Source organism: Ooceraea biroi, chromosome 13 (assembly GCF_003672135.1).
Source record: "Ooceraea biroi isolate clonal line C1 chromosome 13, Obir_v5.4, whole genome shotgun sequence".
Taxonomy (NCBI): Eukaryota; Metazoa; Arthropoda; class Insecta; order Hymenoptera; family Formicidae; genus Ooceraea; species Ooceraea biroi.
In genome coordinates, this window is record NC_039518.1 from 5,600,444 (window position 1) to 5,606,446 (window position 6,003).

The 6,003-nt window shown below is 42.3% G+C and overlaps 2 pseudogenes; both read right to left on the bottom strand.

Annotated features, from left to right (window-relative positions):
- Positions 1 to 1,362: 1,362 nt before the first annotated feature.
- LOC113563170 lies at positions 1,363 to 1,658 on the bottom strand (annotated as a pseudogene).
- An 897-nt stretch (positions 1,659 to 2,555) lies between these two features.
- On the bottom strand, positions 2,556 to 2,851 carry LOC113563181 (annotated as a pseudogene).
- Between the last annotated feature and the right edge of the window lie 3,152 nt (positions 2,852 to 6,003).

Genomic DNA, 6,003 nt, shown 5'->3' on the forward strand with positions numbered 1-6,003 from the left:
AAATACAGACATGGACCAGTACTGGTTGCGAGACAGGCCATGCTTCGGCAACCGACATAGACCCAGCATTCGACTACATACATTGCCGATAATATATAACTAGCAACACAGGCGCGCGCTATTTTATTTTTCAATATTCACTGAATGGCGAAGTGTGCATTTTTTTAAAGATGATGTTGGAGGATTCTTTTCGAGGAGCATAGCCCAGGGCAGATTATCTGAGGACTCGGTAATAACAAAATTCGTAACAAAAAACTGATTTAGAGTAACTTAACATAACAGTCATTGGACTACATACATTGCCGATAATATATAACCAGCAACACAGGCGCGCGCTACGCGCGCTATAAATAAAATAAGAAATAAAATAAAAATAATATAATAAATACAATTGTCAATATAACCGCACTGACAGCCACTATGACATTCTGACATTCGCAACACGAAGTTCAAGTCACACGAAATTCGTCGCGGAAAAGAGGCCTCAATATTCGATAAAAAAGAACTTCACGAAGTTAACACGGCTTTTTTAGAATAGGATTATAACAATATATTGATTCACCAGCGACCGATAGATGGCCAGATCAGGCGTGACGTTCTCGCTAGAAACATTTGCGTTATCACGTATAAATAACCATCCGGAAAACCGATTTAACATCTTTTTCTTTTAAACGCGATATTAATTCACGCGACATTTACAAAATGATTTTACTAATGTTGTTTGCATTAGTCTTTGTTTATGATATTTAAGTCACAACTACAAATAGTATTGGGTCGTCCGGAAAGTTCGTGCCGATTTTGAAGGAAAATTCAAAGGCAACATTTTTTTATGTCGATAAATATTTATTGACTTATGTATGCACCGTTTTGTTTCACAACCTTTGTCCATCTTTCACGCAACTGGAAGATTCCATTCTCCCAGAACTTCTTACGTTTCTCGGCGAAAAACTCCTCAAGGTGGTTTTTTATGTCGATCAAAGAGTTGAAGTTCTTGCCGCTAAGAGAATTTTGCAAAGACCTAAATAAGTGAAAGTCTGAAGGTGCAATGTCTGGTGAATACGGTGGGTGAGGTGGCACATCCCAGCCAAACTCCAACAATTTTTGTCGGGTAGTCAAAGAAACATGAGGTCTGGCATTGTCCTGATGGAACACGACGCCCTTCCTATTGGCTAATTCTGGACGTTTTTCCTGAATCGCTGTCTTTAATTCGTCCAGTTGCGAGCAGTACTTATCTGCATTTATCGTTTGGTTGTGTGGTAGGAGCTCATAATATAGGATTCCTTTCCAATCCCACCAGACACAGAGCATGACTTTTTTTGGATGAAGGCCGGCTTTCGGAGTGGTTAATGCTGGTTCATTTCGCTTACCCCAGGATCTTTTTCGTTCTACATTGTTGTAAATGATCCATTTTTCGTCACCCGTCACTACTTGCTTCAAAAATGGTACGTTTTCGTTGCGCTTGTACAGCGAGTCGCAGATGGAAATGCGATCCATTAAATTTTTTCGGCCAAATTATGCGGAACCCATACATCATAGCGACTTACGTAACCAAGCTTCACTACATGATCGTGGACAGTGGTTTTCGATATTTTCAGTATCTCTGCTAATTTACGTGTCGTATAGCGCGGGTTATTCTCGATCAGTGTCTTGATTTGGTCATCATCAGTAGTAGAGGGTCTGCCCGAGCGTTCTTGGTCTTTAAGGTTAAAATCACCAGCTCTAAACTTAGCGAACCACTTACGTACGGTTCTTTCAGCTAAAGCGCCTTCTCCGTAAACAGAACATATCGAATTTGTTGCTTGTGAGGCATTTTTGCACTTCCGGTAATAGAAAAGCATCAAGTGTCTAAAATGTTCTTTGTATTCTTCCATCTTCAAAAGAGTACAAAACTGACACGAATCAATTTATCTGAAACAACTTTTTTCCTAAAGATGCGTTGAAATGTCACCTTTAAGCATATGTATTGGGTCGTCCGGAAAGTTCGTGCCGATTTTGAAGGAAAATTCAAAGGCAACATTTTTTTATGTCGATAAATATTTATTGACTTATGTATGCACCGTTTTGTTTCACAACCTTTGTCCATCTTTCACGCAACTGGAAGATTCCATTCTCCCAGAACTTCTTAGGTTTCTCGGCGAAAACTCCTCAAGGTGGTTTTTTATGTCGATCAAAGAGTTGAAGGTCTTGCCGCTAAGAGAATTTTGCAAAGACCTAAATAAGTGAAAGTCTGAAGGTGTAATGTCTGGTGAATACGGTGGGTGAGGTAGCACATCCCAGCCAAACTCCAACAATTTTTGTCGGATAGTCAAAGAAACATGAGGTCTGGCATTGTCCTGATGGAACACGACGCCCTTCCTATCAGCTAATTCTGGACGTTTTTCCTGAATCGCTGTCTTTAATTCGTCCAGTTGCGAGCAGTACTTATCTGCATTTATCGTTTGGTTGTGTGGTAGGAGCTCATAATATAGGATTCCTTTCCAATCCCACCAGACACAGAGCATGACTTTTTTTGGATGAAGGCCGGCTTTCGGAGTGGTTAATGCTGGTTCATTTCGCTTACCCCAGGATCTTTTTCGTTCTACATTGTTGTAAATGATCCATTTTTCGTCACCCGTCACTAATTGCTTCAAAAATGGTACGTTTTCGTTGCGCTTGTACAGCGAGTCGCAGATGGAAATGCGATCCATTAAATTTTTTCGGCCAAATTATGCGGAACCCATACATCATAGCGACTTACGTAACCAAGCTTCACTACATGATCGTGGACAGTGGTTTTCGATATTTTCAGTATCTCTGCTAATTTACGTGTCGTATAGCGCGGGTTATTCTCGATCAGTGTCTTGATTTGGTCATCATCAGTAGTAGAGGGTCTGCCCGAGCGTTCTTGGTCTTTAAGGTTAAAATCACCAGCTCTAAACTTAGCGAACCACTTACGTACGGTTCTTTCAGCTAAAGCGCCTTCTCCGTAAACAGAACATATCGAATTTGTTGCTTGTGAGGCATTTTTGCCTTTCCGGTAATAGAAAAGCATCAAGTGTCTAAAATGTTCTTTGTTTTCTTCCATCTTGAAAAGAGTACAAAACTGACACGAATCAATTTATCTGAAACAACTTTTTTCCTAAAGATGCGTTGAAATGTCACCTTTAAGCATATGTATATAAATCGTATGTTTTCAATAACATTGATATATTCAGACATGTTCCAACGCCATCTATTAAAAATCGGCACGAACTTTCCGGACGACCCAATACAAAATACATATTATAGATATATAAAAAATACATTTATACATTAATACATTAATTGGTCCACTTCTATGCCCAATGCTGGTGCAGTTATTTACCGAATACTGGTCCATATATTATTGCCAGTGTCGGATCAGTATTGGCACAATACTGGCAGCCAGTACTGCAAAGAGTTGGCAGACAGTCTTGTCCCAGTACTTATTAAAAACCGGGCCATTATAAAATACAGACATGGACCAGTACTGGTTGCGAGACAGGCCATGCTTCGGCAACCGACATAGACCCAGCATTCGACTACATACATTGCCGATAATATATAACTAGCAACACAGGCGCGCGCTATTTTATTTTTCAATATTCACTGAATGGCGAAGTGTGCATTTTTTTAAAGATGATGTTGGAGGATTCTTTTCGAGGAGCATAGCCCAGGGCTGATTATCTGAGGACTCGGTAATAACAAAATTCGTAACAAAAAACTGATTTAGAGTAACTTAACATAACAGTCATTGGACTACATACATTGCCGATAATATATAACCAGCAACACAGGCGCGCGCTACGCGCGCTATAAATAAAATAAGAAATAAAATAAAAATAATATAATAAATACAATTGTCAATATAACCGCACTGACAGCCACTATGACATTCTGACATTCGCAACACGAAGTTCAAGTCACACGAAATTCGTCGCGGAAAAGAGGCCTCAATATTCGATAAAAAAGAACTTCACGAAGTTAACACGGCTTTTTTAGAATAGGATTATAACAATATATTGATTCACCAGCGACCGATAGATGGCCAGATCAGGCGTGACGTTCTCGCTAGAAACATTTGCGTTATCACGTATAAATAACCATCCGGAAAACCGATTTAACATCTTTTTCTTTTAAACGCGATATTAATTCACGCGACATTTACAAAATGATTTTACTAATGTTGTTTGCATTAGTCTTTGTTTATAATATTTAAGTCACAAATACAAATAGTACAAAATACATATTATAGATATATAAAAAATACATTTATACATTAACACATTAATTGGTCCACTTCTATCTCCAATGCTGGTGCAGTTATTTACCGAATACTGGTCCATATATTATTGCCAGTGTCGGATCTATACTGGCACAATACTGCCACGATGACAAACGGTACAGTCCCAGTACTGGACCGTTTTGAAATTTCTACGTGGGGAGCTTCACGAGGTACATCACTCGTTGATACCGGCCTTGCGGCCATCGGAATTTGGGTGACGGTACATTCGTCACGTGTCGCGATGCCATAAACTCAGATTGGTCCTCCTGATCTTAGATTCTTCTTTCCTCCCTTGCTCTCTGTTTCTGCTGTCTCTTTCTTTTTCTTTCAACGTTTCTCTCGCTCGTTTCTCGATTAGCGCGACTAGCCAACCAGGTCGATGAGTTCCGGAAGGCAGCATCAGCTTGGCGATGCGCGTCACTGCGGCGCACCCAAAATCTCTCGAAAATGGACAGTTGTGCGAGAGAATAAGAGACAGACAGAGAGCAGTATAAAATATGCGAGATTCCTTCTAAATATGTACATAAATCTACTTTACTCTTAGGATGCCAATGAACCTCGCTTTTTCCTCTACTCCCTGATAAATGACTCGCTGCTTACTCATTCGCTTCCCTCTTTTCGTCATGCTGCACGGTGCAGCGCTCCGACGCCCAAATTTCGACTTGGTCGCGGTGCGCTCCAGTGACTCCTTTGTTCGCCAAGCGAACTTATGCAAAGGCAGAGGTGAAAGAAAGAAGCGAGGAAGAACAGTCGATGGAGGATAATGCCCCTTCCGGATTTTCCGTCGAAGGAGCCGACACACGCGCCTCTCGGTGAAGCCTGAACAAATAAAAAGCCTACGGCATTTAAAAGCAATAACAAGCAAGGCATAAATAACCAGCAAAACCCAAACTCTGCGCGCTTCTCGAGGAAATTTAAGGCGAGACCGAACAACCGAGTGCGGTCGCGAAATAATTCGGGAATAATTATCGCGCCGTTGACACATGAATGCATCACCGGCGCCATCAGCATGCGGTCATCGGCGACCGATACACGAAAAAATATGCTAAGTTACGTGAATAACATCACAACAGGCAGTTTCATATATTTGCAAGATAATGACCGTTTCGCGACAGAGAAGCAGAAAGAAAACACATAAAGTGTACAAAATTCTCAAACTTGACATTTACATTAATTAATTTATTAATTTATTTTCCGATAAATCTTGATGAATCCGCTCAGCGCAAACTAAAAATCAGCCGGTTACGTTCGCCGGTGAATGCGTGAAATCAAACCGCGCGCACCGACAGGCCGACAGGCCCGAAAAGAAGGGCGGATGCGCCGAAGCGTAGTTGCGAGCCGCTCGAGCGGCGGGACGAGGTGGAGGCGCATAATGAGCGGAGCTGGATGCATCGGGCGTTTGGAGGGCATAGCCGGAGCGTCACCGTGACACTCTGGCGGAACGCGAAACTGCGGCGAATAATTGCACCACGTTTGAGCGAGTCGCGGGTGCAACAACACTGTGCGAGCGACCACGTCAGCGCTGTCGGGCGACCGTGCAGAGTGCTCGCGCGAGTGCACAGCAACGTCCGAGAGTGCCGACTAGGCGCAGCCGCTGCCGGGCAATTAACCCGGATGGTAACGAGCCGCGTCGGTGAGCGTCGCGTCACGTTGCGTCTCGCCGATTGCGAAACACGACGATTTCATCGCCGAAATTGCACCGCGAGAGGCACTCCTCAAAT